Source organism: Dipodomys merriami, unplaced genomic scaffold (genome assembly GCF_024711535.1).
Source record: "Dipodomys merriami isolate MVZ:Mamm:240054 unplaced genomic scaffold, mDipMer1.0.p SCAF_10, whole genome shotgun sequence".
Classification (NCBI taxonomy): domain Eukaryota; kingdom Metazoa; phylum Chordata; class Mammalia; order Rodentia; family Heteromyidae; genus Dipodomys; species Dipodomys merriami.
The window spans coordinates 29,610,317-29,631,695 of NW_027202271.1; the positions used below are offsets into that span (position 1 = coordinate 29,610,317).

General features: G+C 38.7%; 1 long non-coding RNA gene across 1 annotated transcript; it reads left to right on the forward strand.

Moving 5' to 3' along the window:
• Nucleotides 1-1,870: 1,870 nt before the first annotated feature.
• LOC138804146 (uncharacterized) lies at nucleotides 1,871-20,864 on the forward strand. The gene is made up of 3 exons (XR_011365183.1): nucleotides 1,871-1,990; nucleotides 12,509-12,586; nucleotides 20,790-20,864. It is a non-coding gene; the product is annotated as an uncharacterized lncRNA (long non-coding RNA).
• The last annotated feature ends 515 nt before the right edge of the window (nucleotides 20,865-21,379 follow it).

Consider the following 21,379-nt stretch of genomic DNA (forward strand, 5'->3'; position numbering starts at 1 on the left):
AGTGAGTGAGACTCAGAAATAAGATAACTTAAGCCAGTAAATGGCAGTGTTTGAAGCAGAACTAATGTCTTTTGATTCCACCTTCTGTCCTGTCAGATAAAACAACCAAGAAAACAAATTATGTGCCATATTTGATTTTCTAAAGACTTCACTGGATTTATGGAACATATTATTTTTAAGATCTGTAAGTATAGGCATGCTCTAAGTATAAAATTTATTTTTAAAAGAATCTCCTATCACATTCTTCTGTGGTATTCTGAGCCCTACTATATGATTGTTTCAACATAAATAATGTGTTCCTAAATGCCATGATCATTAATTTTATATTATATATCTGTAGCTATAGCTTTTACCTATAGCTATTTATAGCTATTTAGTAGGCACTTTTCTGGGCTTTACAAGAACAATTACAGAAAATCTGACTCTTAAGTCCCATGCTATTAACCACTAGGCTCTTCAAATAGGTACTCCTTTTTCTAACTGACCCATAAAAATTTTACATATTTATGGAATGAAATCTACTCATTTATTTTCAGGCGAATCCTGAGCAATTTTTTCCTTTAAAAATATTTTTATTGTTATGATGCAGGTGATGTACACAGGGGGTTACAGTTACATAAGCCAGGGAAAGATAACCATTTCTTTTTGGACAGTGTCAGTCCTTTCCTCACTGTCTCCCAGCTTTTCCCTCCCATCCCCACCCACAAGCTGTATAGTTCATTTTCAACATAGTGTCTATTGGATATCATTGCTGCATTTGCTCACCCTTTGATCTTCCATTCCTGTGCCTCCTTCTTATCCTCCCAAAGACAGATAAATGAACAAACATGACAAAAAGAAAAGAAAAGAAAAACAATAACAAATTTTAAAAAATCTCAATTCCATTTCCTGGAGTTCATTTCAATGATCAGAGGCACATAGGCATTGTTGTGCCTTTGTGTTCCTCCCCTAAGAGTATCTTTCTTTGGTCTCACTTTTTTTCCTTTTCTGACAGTTTTTCAATCCTGAAAAATAGAAAAGTGTGTGTGTGTGTGTGTGTGTGTGTGTGTGTGTGTGTGTGTGTGTGTGTGTGTGTGTGTGTGTGTGTGTGTGTGTGTGTGTGTGTGTGTGTGTGTGTGTGTGTGTGTGTGTGTGTGTGTGTGTGTGTGTGTGTGTAGGTTTGAACTTCGGCCTTAGACCTCATGCTTGTTTGGTAGGTGCTCTACCATTTGAGCTATTCCTTTATGTTCTGGTCTTTTGGAGATAGCATCTCATTCTTTGGGCTAGCTTGTACCATGATCCTCCCAATCTCAGCCACCCAGGAAGTAGCTAGTATTAAAGGCATGAGCCACTGTACCCATTGAAAAATAACTTCAAGAAACTTCTAGCTCCATTGAGCAATGTATAATATTGATTCTATCATTCAGCCAACAGATTATTTACTGACCACTTACTCCATGCCAACCAGCTGGAACACAGTACACAATTGAGACCGACAATGTGCTTAAGGATGTTGTATAGGGGAAAAAAACAGTATAATTTTGAATAATGTAAACAATGAAACAACAATATGATGAGACAGAATGTCATACATGGGGTGAGTAACTGAGAGCCAGGAGGCTGCTTTAGGTTAGGAAAGCCTTTTGAAGCAGTGATATTTGAGATAATCTCAAATTACCCTAAGTGTAATGGATTCCCCAATTTGTTCTAATTACCACTCAAGCCAAGTATTTCTGCTTTCTGCCCTTTCACTCACATTTTCAAGTATTAGAAGTTTCTCATTTTGGTCAAGTTTCTTTGTGAACATTTCTAAACTAATTTGGTGTTTGAAAAGCCATGTGGTAAGATTTGTGTACCTCTGGAATCATTGCTCTTTTTCTTCTCAGAATGTTTTCATCAGCTGTACCAAGAGTGTGGCCTTGGAAATGTGCTTTTCAGTCTGAGTGGGTATGGTTTCCTTGCCTGGTGAGATGGACAGGAGATACGTTACTTTCCCTCTCACACATCCAATGTAAGCTCCCACAATGGGAAATAATCTATCTCTACCTAACCCTGATTCATACGCTCCATCTATCTCCTTAGTGTAAACAGCTTTCAGAATCCGGATCTCCTTGGAATGCCTTGGGTGTATAACTTTTGAATCCTGTTTCTTTTTTTGTGTCAAGATTATAGGAAAGGCAATTAGCTCACCTTATTTATGGATTTATTACATGTGGTTTTGACCAACATGGTAAAATGAAGAAATAAAATCAAATTTTTATGTTTTCATCATCGTTATTCAGCTCAGTTGATGCAGAAAAGCTGTCAGTCAGTCTTACATTATCCTTAGTTGTGTTCAAATTGTCAGGTGGTTTACTGGTTCCTGCCCTTAAAGCAGAAGGTGCCAAAAATCAAGGTAAAAGTTAATATGGTTAAGTGATAAACTGAATATTTGAGAATTGTTGAAAGGTGGTGTTTCTTTAGCAGAAGTTGGGCTGCATTCTGGGAAAATGAATGAAGCATCACAGTACGGTACTATACTCTATGCATCCTGAGCATACTTGCTTTTTCCCAAATGGTGGTCTTCTTGGAACCATGTATCTATAGATACAAAATTCCTACCACAAGTACCTTGCAATCATCTGGAAAGTCTATTCAAAATATGCCCTTTCCATCTCCACTAAGTGTGTCAGAATGGGGAAAGAAAAAGAGTCAGATAAGGCAAAGTCCCCCACTAATGAAGTTTTGTCTATACAATGCATACAAGTAGTGAGCCAAGTCTGAACAGAAACCTATCACTGGCAATGATGAATTAATTATCTTCTATTCAACATTAACTATTGAGCCAGTTTGCAGTAAGGAATAAAAAGATAAGTAAAATAGCATACTTTTTTATCTTCTGGAGCAATTAAGTTGGCAAGATGGATTTGAAAACATACATTCTAATGAAGTGAGATAAGGAATAATATAAAGTGTTAGGTTCCATTCCAAATAATATTTCTCTTAAATGGAATCAAATCTAAATGATTAGCTAATACTATGAAAAATGTTGCAATAAGTGTTGTATTTAAAAGCAATAATGTTATAATGAACTAACAGCCTCAGGGACATTCCTTTTAGGGAGACAGGTTTGTATTTGTCAAGGATTGTTCATTTCGAAGCAATGTGATGTGAGTAGAGAAATCTTCTGCACAGAAACTGCCTATTGTAGACCAGTCCTCACTATAACTGAGTTACAGCCCTTACCAATTTGCTACCATGACTAAAGAAATGCGACATAAAAACAGTCACAAAAAAAGTCAGGTGAATTTTTAGAAAAGGTTGAGTTTCAACATTGATAAGAATGTTAGAAATCATCCTTTTACCAGTCCATTCCTTTAACTGATAATAAGTCTGAAGTCAAGTTTAAATGCTTGGCTCTAGTCACAGAGCTAATTAGTGGAAGGGGCAGAAAGCTCAAAGCTTCCTGATTTCTCCTGTGCTCTATTGTACATAGCATCCCTGAATTAGCTCCAGATGCTTGTTGTAGAAAGAAGCTATTAAAAAATATCCTTCTCAGGCCATTCGTAGAGTAAGATCTGGTCAAGCCTTGAACAACAGACTGTTTACAAAGAGAAAGTGATCATCTAAGAGAGATATATGAAGACGTATTTGGCATCTTAACTGTACCCATATGTTCCATGGCCCTAGGCTGTGGCTACGATAAGGATGCCCTGGCTGCCTGGCTTCTCTTCCTCAGGACAATGTACTGTTAATAACCCTCTTACACACTGTGTGGCCCAGTTCTGAATGATTGGTCAATGTCACTATATATATATAACTCATCTTTGAATAAAGGCATTCCTTGTTTAGAGACCCATCATCAACACACACACACACACACACACACACACACACACACACACACACACACACACACACACACACACACACACACACACACACACACACACACACACACACACACACACACACACACACACATGCCCATAAGAAAAGAGCAAATTTCTCATGTTTCCCCTAATTGGTATTGGCTCAGCAGTTCATGTGGCCAGGTCTCAGTCACCAGTGACAAATTATTCTCAATTCCCTTACATTTCAAACTAAACATTAAGTATCCATTTTCTCACTCTCCTCAAGGTGACATAATCATAAACTATACTCTGTAAAATATTTCACAGGCTAACATCTGCTTTCCTTTCCTCGTCTCCCTAACCGAGGTGATCATAAACAGAGCTTCAAGAAATTTCCCATACAGCTGTTTCCATGATTCCAGAATGTCTCCAGTTTCAGTCCTGAGGGTGTTTTCTACCATCTGTTTATATTTGTGTTACCTAAAGAAAAAAAATCCTCTTAATTTCAAAACAAATAAGCAACCTGTGGTGGCAAAACTCTGAGCACGATATAAACTTTCTTCATAAAGATCTTCCAATGGTGGCTTCAGTTTCTTCCATTCTGTTGACATTATAGAGCCATCCATCAGTAACAGCCGCTGACATGAAAGGATTTGTGTTCACTTTTTTTTCCAAGTTCCTTATTGAAAACAGAAAGAATTCCTTGCATTTGCTGAACAAAGGGGTCCTTTTAAGGAAAACCTTTTTTTTAAAAAAAAACCAAATGAAAGAAATTCTTTTGACTTCTGAAGGGGATTGGTGATTCTGGACCTGTGCCTGATAGTTCCATAAAGCATAGTTCTATGGCTGTGACAACAAAGTCAGCCTGTCACTTGGAACACAGGCCACCAGGAACTATGCTGAGCCACAGGAGGAAATGGTTCGTATGACCAGCATGCAGTGCATTTATATCACCATCTCACAACCTAACAGCCTCCCAACCAAAGGGCCTGTGGGCCAGGCTCCCACAATTAGGGTTGAAAACACTGGCTCTGGATTCACACCAACCTGGATCCTAATTCTGCCAACAGGATCATTGTGAGAAGTTACTTTTTTTGTTCAGATAAAATGCAGAGAGTTATATTGTTGTTGCTGTTGTTGTTTTAATAGGGTCACAGTTAGGACTAACTATGATGATTCATGGAAAAATGCTTAGCCCTAGTCCTGGCAAACAGCAAGTGTGCAATAAATGTTAGTTAACAGGGCAGTGAGTTGACCTGGCAGCGGAGGTTAGGATTGAATGAAGTGAGCCAGGGAGCTCCCCTTGGAAGTGAATGGAAGTAATCTCTGTACAATGGGAACCTGAGCCATGAAATGGCAGGCCAGGCCCCATTCATTCCATATGGCCAAAAAATCTGGCTAATTTTAAGTTACTCAAACAATTATAAGGTAATTGAACATTCTTTGTTTCTCTTGGCAAAAATCATAATGAGCAAAATCCTATTTGGCAAGAGTAAGTATCCAAGTTCTTAAAAAAATGAAAATAAAAAAGAAAATTTTTTACTAGCAAAATGTGGATTAGAGGAGAACCGGAAGAGCCTTTCAGGTCAAAGCATTCTGTGTCTCTAACAGCATTTTTCATTGACTTGGAGAAACTGGCAGAAGAAGGAGCAGGCATAGGCATTGGAGACAGAGTGTAGGCTTGGGGTCTGTCTCTTAGTACTATCTGTAAAGCAGTGAAGACTCATCATCTCTGGGACTATATTTTCTCATCCACCATACATAGAGAAAGGAATTGGAGCCCTGTGGAGAGAATTTAATGACAGATTTATTGTTTAAAATGTCAAGCAAAACCAGGTGCCAGTTCCTCACGCCTATAATCCTAGTTAGGAGGTTGAGAGCTGAGGATCCCCATTCCAAGCCAGACTAGGTAAACAAAACCAAGAGACCCTTATCTCCAATTAACTAGCAAAAGAAAAATGGAAGTGGAGGTGCGGCTCAAATGGTAGAGTACCAGCCTTGTGGAAAAAAAAGCAAAATGGGAGTGTGAGGCCCTGAGTTTAAGCTCCAGAACCACCACCACCACCACCACTACCACACAACCACCACCACCCCAAAAGGATCCCAAAGTCCCTGCCACAGCTGTGCACCAGTGGCTCACACCTATAATCCTACCTACACAGAAGGCTGAGATCTGAGGAAAGCAGTTGGAAGCCAACCCAGGCAGGAAAGTCCATGAGACTATTATCTTCAATAAACCACTCAGAAAAAGCCCAAAGTGGTGCTGTGACTCAAATGTCCCTTGAACACAAAGAGGCTCAGGGACAGCACTCAGACTCTGAGTTCAAGCCCCAGGACTGGCAAAAAAGAAAAAAAAGTCCTGCTGTATTTCTAGGCACACAGTAACTAATGAAGAAATGGCATCATCTCTACTCTCCCTCTCCAAAGTCACTCAGCATGACCTGAGACTACAAATCAGACAGGAGTGCTCTTCCTTTAGATATTATACTTATGGGTGAAGCTTCCCCATTTGAACACGTTCCTTGTGGAACACATGACTTAAACAGCCTCTTGAACATTTGTTTCAAAAGGAAAGGAAACGAGAGAGGAAGTCTGTGGCAGAAAATTATGGGCTGGAGTTTTGGTACTGCTTAGCTGGCTGCTTTGAGGACATCAATCTGTCCCACATCATCCATCCACCCACTCATTCAACAAATATTTATCCATCACAAATTTTGTGTTAGCATTGAGTTTGGGGCCTAGAGATACAATAGTGAAAAATTAACATTCCCTGTCCAGTCCAAAGACGAGTGAGGTAACTCATGCCTGTAATCCTAGCTACTCAAAAGACTGAGATCTGAGGATAGTTTGGCTCAAAGCCAGCCTGGCAGAAAACTCCATGAGACTCTTGTCTCCAGTTAATTATCAAAAAGCCAAAAGTTTTGAGCTGTGGGTTAGGTGGTAGAGAACTAGTGTTGGGTAAAAATGCTCAGGGACAGTGCGCAGACCCTGAATTCAAGCCCCAGGATGTACATACACACACACACACACACACACACACACACACACACACACACACACACACACACACACACACTTCACAGTCCATTGGGAGACATACAAATTGCACACACACACACACACACACACACACACACACACACACACAGTTCACAGTCCACTGGGAGACATACAAATTGCCTGTAGGCAATTAAAATATAGCCCACTGGGAGCAGTGCCCAAAGAAAGGAAGTACAAAAGGCGGTAAACAAGGAGAAAACAAGATGTATTTGAAGAGACTATTGCACCACTTTTAAATTTATTTAGTGATTGGTAGGGGAAAAACAATTATTTTTAAAGAAAAATATAAATTCATACATAGTAGTGCGTATCTGTAAAACTCTAGCACTCAAGTAGCTGAGGCAGGAAGATCTTTAATTTGAGGCCAATCTAGGCTACAACTATGAGTTCCAAGTCAGCCTGGACTGCATAGCAAAACCCTGTCTCAAAATAAATGAATAAATAATAAATGAGAGGGGCTGGGAATGTGGCTTAGTGGTAGAGTGCTTGCCTAGCATGCATGAAGCCCTGGGTTTAATTCCTCAGTACCACATAAACAGAAAAGGCCAGACGTGGCACTGTGGCTCAAGTGGTAGAGTGCTAGCCTTGAGCAAAAGAAGCTCAGGGACAGTGCCCAGGCCTGAGTTCAAGCCCCAAAACTGGAAATAATAATAATAATAATAATATAATAATAATAATGCTAAGAGCACTAATACATCATTACACCATTTAACAAATAAAATACTACTGTGTTTTGAATGTGAGTATCCCTGAATGATTCATGTGTTAAAGACTTTGTTCCAGGGTATTATTATTTTTTGGCTAGGCAAGTGCTCTACCATTTGAACCACACTTCCCTTTAGCACCCATTCCTGGCTCCAAAGTGGTGTTATTGAGAGGTGTGGACCTTTAAGGTAGGATTAAGATCTTAGATCCTTAAGTGATTGGTAACATTCCTTTGAAGGGGATTGTTGGATCCCCTAGGATCTCAGTCTTGCCTTGGCTTGAGATGTAAGTACTTTGTTCCACCATATGCTCCTACTATTAATTAATTATATTCTGCCTTTGCCAGAAGTCCAAAGAATGGGACATTCTGGACTGGAACCTCTAGAACCATGAGCTAGAATAGACCTTTTCTCTTATAACTTAATTGGCCAGGCATTTTATTATTGTAATGTGACACTGACTCATACAACTACTAATACAGTAGAAATCTCCTTTGTAGTTTTCTTCCTCCATTTATGTCTTTACATTTTTACTATGTAGGCATGTATGCAATGCCATTTATAGTACTTATTATGGATGAAGCAAGCCTTCATTAATAAAAAACTGTAGTTAGGGGCATTTGTTAAACTAATTCACTTCCCTTTGGAAGTAGAAAAACTGACTAGCTAAAAGTCAAAGTAACTCAAACTTCTGAAATTTTTTCTCAAAGGTATTTATTTTTTATTTTTGTATAATTTGGGTTTCTGAACTCCACAAGTTTGTGGGAAACATATTTTTAACTTAGGTAATAGATTAAATCAATTGTTCATTGAAAAAAACCATGATATCCAATTTCACAATTTCTGCTAACATGACTGTTATAGCATAAGCATACTGTAAAAGCATCCAAGAGAAATAGATTTGTGCTAAAGTGAAGAAGGTTTTTTTTTGTTGGTTTGTTTGTTTTTTATATTCCACTCAAGAACAGTACTTGCTCCAGTAGACCGAAAGCCCAATTTATGTCTCCAGTTATGTAAGGAGTTAGGTTTCCAGTGATGTTTGGACCATCACAGTGGCCACCTAAAAGCTCTATGACAGTATATAAAGGAGTTCTCACCTGGACATGAGGGTTAAAGATGTTTTGCCATACTGGGGATGGAAATGTAATAGAGTGTTGGAAATTTCCAAACCAACCATTAGAGGGATGAAGGCAGGCACCATTTCCAAAAGAATGAGAGAAATATTTGAAATGGGAAAAGGATATGGCCTAACTGACACAATATGTGGCATACTATGTCCCTAATATTGCTAGGAATTCACATTTGAGGTGAGAAGTTATGAGATTTGGACCAAAGTATCCAAGTATAGAACTTCCATTCAGAGAATTTTCCACGTTACAGAATATATCTATGGAAAATAGTGTGTACAAAGGTACTCAGAAGCTTGCAAACAGGAACCATAAATTAGTGTATAATATACATAGAAACTCCCAACAAAATGTCCCTAATATTCTTCTATGATGCTAAAAATATTGCACAATTTTCACTTAACCTGTCCATCACTTACTCAATAATGGAACAGAATTCTCAAACTAGAGAATGATTGAGTGTCTCACATTCAGTATATCCTAATAGCTTGTGTAATAATGGTTAGCTTCAGCATCTCTCTGAGGGCATCCTGTTTTATTGTTAAAGGACAGTGCATTAAATATAGCACCAGAGCACCACACTATGGGAGATAAGGATGCTTGTAGCCAGAGACAGTGTATAATGGCTAAAAAGCCAATTTATTTTTGTTTCTAGGGCAGTATAAAGTTTCCCACAGTGTAGGTTTGAGGACTTCTATTTGAAGAACTGGCCCCAGTGTTTGCCTACAAAGTCAAGGAACCAGAGAGTAAAAACTGGGCAATGATAGCAAGATTTAGTCCAGGTTTAGACCTGCTATCTAAGTCAGAACAGAAACCAGATTCCAGATCATGTAGTAGGCATCTTTTGAATGGTCTAGATGAGAATGAGCCCTGTAATTCAACTGTTCAAAAAGAATCAAGGGAAACAAAAACTGGAGGAGTAGAAGATGGAAGAGACTCAGGAAAGAGGAGACTTGACATAGTACCATCTGCAACAACTTCACCAGAGTGCTGGCCTGGGACTCAGTTCTTAGACCTTGTGACCATAAGAAGTCACATGGTCCACATACAGGGTAGATAGTAAATTGTCCCCTGAGCTCATGGATGTTTATTGCCCCTCTAAGATGTAAACACATTAACTCATACATAGTTAAATGGGAGAGAGAAGCTCATAGCAAGACTTGACCCAGGTGAGGACATTAACAGAGCTATAAACTGTTAATTCAGTGCAAAAACAAAACAAAAAAAGACAGTAGAGGCTGTCTTTGACTTTTCTGTGTATGCCAAAGACAAAAATCCTCATCGTACTGAAGTCCTTGTACTTTTGCTGACCAAAGAACACTTGAATCACCACAAGGTGGCACTGCCTGCCATCGAGTTGTTCAGTGCATTAAATGTCAACTGTTTCTCTACTGATTACCAAAATCATTTATGTAATTTATTGTCTTATTTGCTTATTATCTTATGACATGAGCAAAAATTGGAAGTCATGAGGGAAAGTATACACTGACAAGAAGGTTGTATTGTAAAAACTTATTATAAAAACTTATAAAACTTAAAATAATACTAAACTGTCCTTATTTATAGTTTTCAATCCCTTGTGACATTTTTCAGTGGTATAAGTCAGCATTCCTAACTGCAACCAATTGACAAAAATCTCACATTGTCACCCTCAGTGTTAGACACTAGACCATGGGAATTCCATCCAATGACTCTCACTTTGTGTGTGCCTTGGTATATTTCTCATTGAACAACTCTGGTTTTTAGTGCTGTGCAGTTTTCCATTTCAAGTTCTCCCAAGAATTAAAATTTCGTGGATGTACAAAATATAATGCCAAAGGTATTTGGACTCTCCTCACAAGGAATTAGGTAGAGAAAAGTGGCCATTGTAGTAGTGAGACCAAGGTTGACTAGGACATAAATGGGTAATGAATAATCCAAGAAAGAGCCCTTTGAATAGTGGACCAAAAAATGATTAAAATGATCCAAAGCAAACACTCAGACCAAAGAATGAGGATCACAAGTGAAAGGTGAAGGCCAAATTTGGGAATAGACTAGAACCCAGAGTGGAAAGAAGGCAGTTTAGAACTATTTGAGGGAGACCTGAATAATTCTCCACTAATACTAGTGAGGTTGGTATCTTACATTGGTAAGGTATATGGAGTTCACATGAGATTGGGTTAAAGTTATAAAAATAGATTCCTAATTTGTCAGCATAAACCCATTAGTTGAATGGAACACTACAGAAACTGAAAACTAATTGAGAGCAGCATAAAATTAGGTTAAGTTAGAAACTGAAAGAGGACTCTCATCAACTTCTTATGGGCTTGGAAAGGTCAGCTGGCTGCTATACCCCTCAAATGATACTGGCCATCCTTCTCAGCTTTTGACTGTGTAACAAGTTAAGGTGCCAGTATCCGTGGGAATCAGATCAGTGGGGAGTTGAACAGCTGACCAAGAAACCATGCAGGGAAAACTTGCAGCAGCTGTTGTTTTGATTTGCATAGGTTCTCCTTGCCTCTTCTCCAGGTTCCAGCACTGGCTCTCATTCTGGGGAAATACTCTTTCCTGACTCTGGGCAAGGGGTTGCTGTAGGGCTGTCAGCTCCAAGTTCCCTGTGAATACCTGGTTGCCCACAAATGCATGGCAAAGGATGTGCCTATAATCAAAGCACTGTATACTCTTTCATATTATTAGCCCAAGGAGTAGGTTTATGACACGAAGTAGACAGTCTTTCCCCTGGAATATTCTGAACTATGATTTAAGGAGGATCTTTCTTTTTTCTTGGATAGAAATCTATAAGAATGTATATATTAGTAAGCTTCCCAACTATAATGAAATACCTGAGGCAAAAAAATAAAGAGCAAAGGTTATTTTTGGCTCATAGATCTAAAGGTTCCAGTCCAAGATCAAATAGACACAGTTTGTATGCTGTAGTGAAAGTTTACTTCCTGAGCCAGGAAGTAGAGAGAAAGGCCAAGGTCCCACAATCCCTATCAAGGGCACACCTCCAATGATCTAAGCATTTCGCACTAAGCCCCATCTCCAAAAGGTCTACAGAACCTCCCAATAGTGCTGATCTGGGGACCAAACCTTTGGCACATGGATCTTTGGGAAATCCTCATTCAAGGCACAGAAGAATTCAATCCTAGAATAGCTGGCAGTCAGTTCTTCCACTGAGGCAGACAATGGATACAAAGCCAGAATCGTCCTTCAATGAAGGACTTGCCCAGTTGTTAGAAGCATTGTTGGCAGGCAGCTTTTGGCTGTCAGCCCGGCGAATGCTTCAGCTAAAAGAGCCTCCTTGCCCAAGGCCACTCCTTCTCTAGATGGCTCACATCCAAAGGTGCTCACGCATAGGTGTTAAGGCCTGGCCATCTCCCCTCAATTCAGGACAACTCCAAAGGGCCACTCTAACTTCATAGCTCCTTATGGGTTGGCACAAGATGCTGTGAGTATGCACCAAGCCTGACTTTCCCCCTGCCAGTCTTACTTCCTGCCCTGATATGAATCCTGTGAGCACTTCTTAATAAATATAATAAGAATTAAGCTCCATCAAGGGCCCTCCTGCCAAGATTGCAGACTGAAGCACCCACCCATATAGAGAAACTTGAAAGAAGGAAGTCAGCACACAGAGAAACCAAAATTGGAGACAGACAGACAGACAGACAGAGCAAGCAAAAACGAACTAGCTGAGTTCAATCAGAGAGAGAGAGAGCACAAAAAAAGAACTGGCTGAGTGCAATTATCCCAGGGCCAGCTCAATCCTGGAATCCTGTTGTTTGATTGTGTGCATTGATTTGCATTTTAAAATGTTTCCTTTCAGAGCTAATTTGAACTGCTTTTCTGACAATCCAACAGAAAGTCCTGGCTAATACAAAGAGCGTCTGAACAAACTGCATGGGTTTGTATTCAAGTATAGGTTAAAAAGATCATCCCTCAATGTATATGACTTGTGAAAGTACTTATGTGACAGCTGCATACAAATTACTTAAGCTGTTTTGCCTTTTTAAAAATCTGTAACATGGATACTATTACTTGTTATGAGAATGAAATGAATGCATGTAGTCATTTAAAAAATGGAAAAAATGGTGTCTGTCATATAAAATTATGTAAGAAAAACGTTTCTTGTAGAATCAGTGGTCTCATGCCAATCCTGAACCTTTGTTCAATCCAATCCAATTCCTTTGTTGCTTGTGGGCTGATGACACCATAGTACAAGATGCTAAAGAGCATTATTACTATACATCTGGATTGCAGACACCAAGGCATACAGAAGCAAGCCAGTATCCCAAATTGGGGGAAAAAACAGCCTTGAGGAAGAATACCTAGAAATATAGAGGACAGTGGTAGGGACTGAGACAAAATGGAAAGGTACACATCTTGTCTACAGTGAGCAACCACTCAAACATAGCTGCATTTTACCATATGTAGCTGAGGTTTTGCTATTGCCAAACATGACGTTTCACAAAAAGAAACTTTTATGCACAATATTATATTTTTGCAATATTGGCAAAAGAAAAATATACAGTGAAAAACTAAACCAAATACATCTGTCAGCCATCAGCTTGAAGGTTTCAGTTGTGTATTTATAGAATGATATGTTATATAACCAGTTTTTTTCAAATATTTTTAAATAATAGATGTACATGAATTTTGATTGTACAATATCAGTGAACTTACAACAAAAAGCAGTAATTTTCTGCTCCATCCTCTCAGACCTCATCCCAATAGTCCTATTTTCCTAAATAATATCATTCTTCTTGATTGGTCAATTATAACATTTGAAAAACTGTCCAATTCCTGTCTTGAGATAGGAACATTTAACACCTCAGTTGGAGATGTGGCTGAGACACTTAACTAGCACGTGTGAAGACACAGGTTCAATTTTCAGCAACACACACACACACACACACACACACACGTACATACACACACCCTCATTTAGACTTATGTGTAAACAGTATTGGTTTATACAGCAGACACTGATTTTCACACAATTCAAGGATGGAAGTGATATAGTTTTTGGTTGAGATACTTCTCAGCTTTCAGACAACCACTTTCTTGTTTTTAAATTTGAATCATAGATACCTTCAGCTTCCCGCTGGTCATCTTATTTCTTTTCACAACCTTAGTGAAACTTAAACCAAACAGGATTCAGTCAAAGCCACAGTTATGTAATTGAAAGAATTCAATCTAAACACATTTTAGCTATATATAATCTTTAACTGGGACAACATTTTAAAGGATAAAAAAAGAGGGTAGAAGTTGGTTTTCTCAACCTTAATACTAATGACACATTGAGTCAAATAACTCTTGGTTGTGGGGCTCTCTTGTGTCTTGGAAAAGGTTCAGTAGTATCCCTGGTGTCTACTTATTAGATATCAGTAATATTCTCCTTAACGTCTCTGAATTGTGGTGACCAAAAAGTCTTTCCAGATTTTGCTAGGTTTCCCCTGGAAAGCAAACTTGTCCTGTTAAGAGCCACATCCTTAAAATATCACAAAAGCAACAACAGCAGGCAGAAGCTACCACACTTTGATCCAAGGAAAATGAACAGAAGAAGCTGGAATGAATTAAACTTATCATGTAGTTATAACCAGTCAGAGCACGGCTGGTACTGGGTTCTTTGCAGCAGACAACAGGAAGCTAGCTTTGCATGTGCTGGGGAAACTGCAGACTGAATTTCACTGGAAACAAACAAACAAACAAACCAAAAACCCGGGGAGAGCAACTGCAGGTAAATAGCTCTCTAGAAGTGAAAATGGAAGTAAGTCTTTTCCCTCTTCCTCCAGCCTCATGGCCTCCATTGAGTGCCCCCTTGAGGCAGAACATAGCAGGGAGCCAGCTGGCTGAGCAGGGTTTTTGGAGCTGGTAGACTAACTGATCTTCCATGTATTGTATCATACTTCATGTGCCTACTTATCACTGAGAATATGAGACAAAATTGGAAAAGTGCTAAAGAATAATGGAAAGTCAAAGTAAGAAATCTGAATTTACTCTTGTGGACAACCACCATGGAAGGGTTTAAAAGGTTAAATGTATTTATAGATAATATATTGAATAATTTTTCCTGATAGTCAATCTTATGTATTGTAAATTGATGCTTACTGAGTTTGTTATCCATGCAACCTTATTTCCATTCTTGAGGGTGTTTTACTTTAACCTATGCTGGACTAGAATCCTTAACAGGGTCCTCTTGGCTCTCAGAGCTTGCTGTATATGCCTTTTTTTCTTCTTCTTCTTCTTGTTTAAATGCCTATTTTCCCACTGGACTGTTAGTGCCTCAACAGGAACTGTGTTTTATTGATTTTTGTTTGCCCACATTCTAATGTTTAGAGGCTTAAAGAAAGAATGAACCAGCAAGAAGGTCAGAAGAAATAAAAATATAAATGTACTTCAAACACATTCCAGAATTCTTGGAGTATAAATAAATAGATTTAATGGAGGCCGGAAAGAAGGTTCAGGTTCAATTCCTCAACACCACATAAGCAGAAAAGGCTGGAAGTGGCTCTGTGGCTCAAGTGGTAGAGTGCTAGCCTTGAGCTGAAGAGCTGAGAAACAGGCCCAGAGTTCAAGCCCCACAACAGACAAAAGGAAGGAAGGAAGTGGGGGGGGGGAGGGAGGGAGGGAGGCAGACTTAAAATACAGACCAGAATTAAACCTTCAGTAATGTATCAGTTGAAAAAAGTAAACCCTCTTTTTAACTACATATGAATATATCACAATAGTAAATTACTCTGAGGATGACAGATAGAGAATACAGAAAAAATTTGTTAAATGACAATTCATTAAAATCATGGTGTGATGTCAATGTCACATTAATTTAGTCCCTTGAAAGATGTGTTCATCCTCTCACATACTCCAGGATCCACATGAAAATGATTGAGTTGCAGGTGAGGATTATGAATTGCTTCACTTGTAAGTTCCTCCACTTTTTCCGCCTTTTCTACTTTATTTCTGCCCCTTCACACCTACAGAGCCTCAGTAATGGTTTGCACCAGCTTGGCAGAGGCATCAAGCCTCTACCTTGACCTTTTTCTTCCTGTAGCATTCACTTCTCTCTGTGGCATCTCACATCTCAGCAGTTTAATACCCTCCTAACATCCCCTGTCTCCAGGTTCCTACTAGATTACCCCAGGCTCTGCATGGCACCCCAAAAGTAAAACAGATGATAAAAAGGCATGTTGAAAAGAGCATAGCTTTGGAATCAAGCACATAGTTAATCCCATCTCTTCTCTGCCACTCTGTGACCTTGGAAAAGTTACACTTGGTTTGCATATCCTCTGAAGTGATCAATAAGGCTCATATCCTGGTTTGTTAGGAAATTTTAAATATCTATTATATGTTAAATATAAAGAGTAATCCTGATATTACGTTTAGGTGGGTTTCTGAAAACTGACTCTGAGAAAAAGATTCATGACACTATTAGAGTACTCACCAGATTAACAAAGGCAGGGAAAGAAGAAATAGAGTGTGCAGAGAGGGACCTGGGTTAGGATGCAAGTGCTCATCACTCCAGTTATGCCACTTGGCTTCGATCAGTAAGAGTTGCCCTGTCTACAGCTTTTGACATCTCTGATGGTTCATCCTCCTGGAACTGCTTTGTTCATTGTGTTTCTAGAATTCTATACCCTCTGGGTTTTGCTTATCTCCTTAGTCTTTTTGGTAGACCCACCTGTTCTTCCAAACATCTTACTATAATGCAGCCTCAGAGCTCAGTCTACTCTCTTCTTAGTCCCTTTGTGGAGCTCATTCCATTTCATCTTATAGTTTCCAATATGATCAATTTGCTTATAACTCCAAAATTTGTGTCTCTAGCCCTAATCTCTGGCCTGGAACAGTCAACTGCTTTCTCTGTCTCTACTTGCATATCTAACAGATACTTCAAACTCTAATCTGCTCTCCCATCCTAGCCCACCACTACCATCCATGGACTAATTCATCTTAAATGATAGCATCTCCATCATTCTATTGCTTAGGCACAAAGTCCTATGGTTTCCTCCTTTGACTCCACTTTTCCTGTCATATTCCACACCTAGTCTTTCATGAACTTCTGTTGTATCTGCTTTGAAAACATATTCAGTGTCTGACCACCTCCATCACTACTCCCCAGGTCAGTGTAATTTCTCCCATATTGTCACCTTGACGCTACCTAATGGTCATGTCAATCCTCTCTCCCAAATCTCTCAGGATACAGGCCATATACATTTTCAGTGCCCTATAAGGCCATTGACCTTGCCCTTGGTTATCACTCTGAGCTGGGAGACTAACTGACCTTCCATGTATTATATCAGACTCATCACTGAGAATATGAGACCAAATTGGAAAAGTACTTAAGAATAATGGAAAGTCAAGGTAAGAAATCTGAACTTTGTTACCCTTGATTCACTCTATTCCAGTTCTCCTATGTTCCTTGAACATGGAAAGCATACCTTTGCCTTAATGCCTCTGCACAGGCATTTCCTCTGCCTGTATGTCCTCCAAATATCTGCATGGTTCCCCCACACCCTACTTTTTTGACTCTGCAAATATTGTCTTTATAAATCATTTTCTGCCAACTCAATCACAAATTGCCATACCATACCCATGCTATTCCCAGCATTCCAGAACTTCTTGCCTTGCTTTATTTTGTCCTTATAGTCCTTTATATGTCCTATCACATGCAAATACCATAAATATTATAAAAGACTATAAATTATTTATTTAACATAGGTTTCTCACCAGATCCTACAGATCAGATACATAGGAGGACATCATTATCATCATCATTTTCATCATCATCATCTTGATTATTACTATTATTATTTGTATGTGTGTTGTGTTGTGTGTGTGTGTGTGTGTGTGTGTGTGTGTGTGTGTGTGTGTGTGTGTGTGTGTGTGTGTGTGTGGTGCTGGGGAACAAACCAAGGCCTTGTACATACTAAACAGATGTTTCACCACTCAGCTATATCCAGAGCCCTAGCCAATATTATTGAATAAACAAAAACTACTTACATGATTATATTTAACAAATAAATATTCATGTAATTATTTTTGCAAAGCCCATAATTTATAATAAATATTGCTATTAGCTTCTACTATTTTCATTAACCCAATGTCAGCCACTTCACTGAAAAAAAAATCACACAATCCTATTCTGCAAATTTCAAAGTCCTTATCCTTTATGAACCTGCCCAAAGAAAACTGTACCTAAACACCACCTGGAGAATAAATCACAATGGCCAGAATATGTGCATCCAGCACTGAAACAATATGACCTTACACTGGGTTGTGGGATCTGGTTGCCATGGAAACCTCTTCTTTCATCTTCTCTGAGCTTAATTATTCAGTTCTAAAATTGCACACTCTTGAGGTTTAGCATGCTTCACCTCTGCCAGACCTCAGCTGGCAGGAAATTCAGTGGTGCTGTTATTATTCATAATTACTTGCTAATCATAATTTATCTTTAGAAATACAAGAGACGGATTTTTCATAGGGCTTTTCAGTCCACTTAGTACTGTTTTAAGTATTGGCACTGAGTTTATATGTTTTAGGAATATTAACTTTACTCTCCTGTTCTCCCCCCCCACCCCGCACCCCAAAGTGCTCTACTCCCTATCACATACCTCTCTTCCAGTCATTTGTTTTGAGGTGAAGTTCTTGGTCTTAGGCAGGTATGCCTTTGAACTTGTCCTGTAGGAGAATCAGCTGAAGGAAAAGTTGTGAGAACAAATATGACTAATACAATTTGTAGGAAGGAAAATGCCCAATTATTAAAAGGAAACTGAGCTAATAATAAATTTTCTAAATTCTTGGTTATTTGGGAAAAGAAAGGTAAGCTTCATTTTAGAAATAATCTAGAATAGTCTGAGTAATAAACAGTAAACTGAGACTAATCTTCCTCCCTCAACCTCCCAGTACTCAGTGTGTAGTTATGTGTCACCACCCCTAGCATGAGGCTTTCTTTATATAACCCTTTCCATTTTCATAAACAATTACCTTTACAACTTTTACTAATGAAATTAAGATCTCATTTTCTAGATATATTTATGTTTCTTGAAGAAAACTACTAGCTCTGTTCTCTGTCTTTGCCTTAATCCTAGACCTTAACAGATTCTGGGGGCTAGAACCAAGTGAGTGACATTAAAGGAAAGGATATGAACTTGAAAATTATATTTAAGATGAAAACCATTGGTAGCTATATACAGGAGTATCTTGTTCCATTCCTGCTGCTATAACAAAGTATTTAAATTCAGGGTTTATAAGCAACATAAATTTATTTCTTGTGGTTCCAGAGGCTGAGAAGCCCATAAGCAAGGTGGCTGAAAGTTCATTGCCTCACAAAGGCCCAGTCCTCATAAATAGGGCCTTTCTGTGTGTCCCCATAGTGGAAGAGAAGGTCAAGGGAACAAACAAGCTCCCTTGGGCCTCTTTTATAAGGACACTAATCCCATTCATGAAGCTTCTGCCTTCTTGACGCTATTACCTGCCAAAGGTCCCACCAACACATTTGGGATTCAGTTTCAAGGTATGGATTTTGAAGGGGCATAAACATTCAAATCTCAGCAGGAGTTGAAGAGAAAAAAAGTTGATCTTCTGATTTCCACTACAAGTTAGCACTGCAAACCATTAAATTAGGGTCTCTATTCTAAGAACACTTATGCAAAAAGAATGAGTTTCTATGTTGAGTATGTGGTCAGGCTAGGTGGGGAAGATCAGCAGGCAGTTCAGTGAGAAAGTCCCATGAGAGGCTTGGACTGGAGCTATAGGATTGGGAGTAAGCTAATCCATGCCATGGAGGCCTTTCAAGTTTGAGGACTGATAAGAATAATAACCAGAATTCATCAAGGCCTATTACTTGCCATTCTAACTTGAAAACAAAACTTGGACAAGAGACCCATCGCAGCAATGAGAAGTACAAGTTGTCATGTTGAAAACGAACTTTACAACTTTGGTGGGGGGCAGGGGGAGGCTGGGAAGGGATGTGAAGGGTAAACAAAGGAGGAGGCTACAATGCTTGATAGGAAGTGTCCTCATTATCTGGCCCATGTAATTGTAACCCCTCTGTACAGTATGTTCACAATAAAAAAAAAAAAAACTTGGACAAGAGGTATATCAATAAGGAAGTGTAGATTTGGCTACTACCTAGGTGCAGAATTTGTGTTCTCAACTTTTTTTAGGTATGAAGAACTTGCAGGCTTGAGATGCAGAACTCTGGGATACCTTATCTTATTGAGTAGATATTGGGGTTGCTAAATACAAATTCTAGGAGGCCATTGTTTTGGATTAGGAATTTAGACTGAGCCCCAATGGACAAGATTAAATTAAAAGAGTCTCTTCTACCAAGTATCCATTTCATTAAACAAAAACAAAATTGTCATCTGATCTGAGAAAGATAATAAAATTTCCAAAACAGGCCTGTTGTAATTGACATGATAATGAAGTTTCCTCTGCTTTAATCCTCGCATCCTTTAATCCCTACAAAAAGCAATCTGAAGCCAGTCTTGTAAACCCAGCACTCTGGAGGCTAAAGCAGAAGGATAGTGAGGTAGCCTGAAGCAAAACCTATCTCAAAGGGACACAAGAGGTTTTATCTTTCTTGATTTTTTTTAATGTATTTATAATATACTATAATTTTTTTTGTTTCTTTTGTATGTTCTTCCCCCATGGTAGAACACCTGTTTTCAATTTATTTAATTCCTGTGCCCTGCATCTTGTTTATACATTTTTCTAATTTGGGGAGGGGAAGGGAAATAACAAAATGCTGAAATAAGGCCCATTGTAACAATGAGATATACAAGACATTATGTTGAAAATGAACTTTACAAGTTGGGGGGCAGGGGAGGGAGGAGTTGGGGAGGTGGGGATGGTAGGGGAAAAACAAAGGAGGAGGTAACAATGCTCGATAGGAAATGTACTTGTTACCTTACTCATGTAACTGTAACCCCTCTGTACAATATTTTTTACAATAAAATATATACTAAAAAAAACAGTGGGGGGATGACCTGAAACAGTCAGATGTTAATCATTCAGTTATTTTTCTATGTTCCTGGGTCCCTGTCAATGCTTTACAATGCAGTACTTTGAAATGACTAATCTTTTTTCATTTATTCTGCCTTTTTCAGCTCTTCTGTCTACAAAAACAACTGCATGACTGGTCAGCCCATCTGAACACATTATTTTATGAACTCAAATGCTGCTCAATTCTAGAATAGAAAATAAAGTCAATTAAGATCTTTATGTTAGTTGTAATTTTGTTCTTTGACAGTTTAGTGTTCCAGAAGTCAAGGGATAACAGTTTAGAAGACACAGTGTTTACATGTGCCAAGTGCTGAAGAGAGCAGGTAAATTAGACTGAAGAGACTTTGAGCTCAGTAATTAGAAGGTCATCACGACCTTAGCAAAACCAGTTATATTCCTTCAAGCCACAGAGTGATGCTTGACTGAGGAGAGGTAAGTACAGAAGTTTGCTTGTGTTGAGGAGCCAAAGGCAAGTCATAGGATTTGAGACAAAATTTCCTCAGTCCAAAAATTATAATATTTACTTTATATTGTGTAAATGCAATTTATACGAAATTATTCATAGGTTTTATGTATGTATTTGATGCTAAGGATGAACCTAGGGCCTTATTCGTGCTAGGCATGTGCTCAACCACTGAACTACATCCCAGCCCCAATTTATTTTAAAATCACCATAGTCAATTTTTTATTTCTA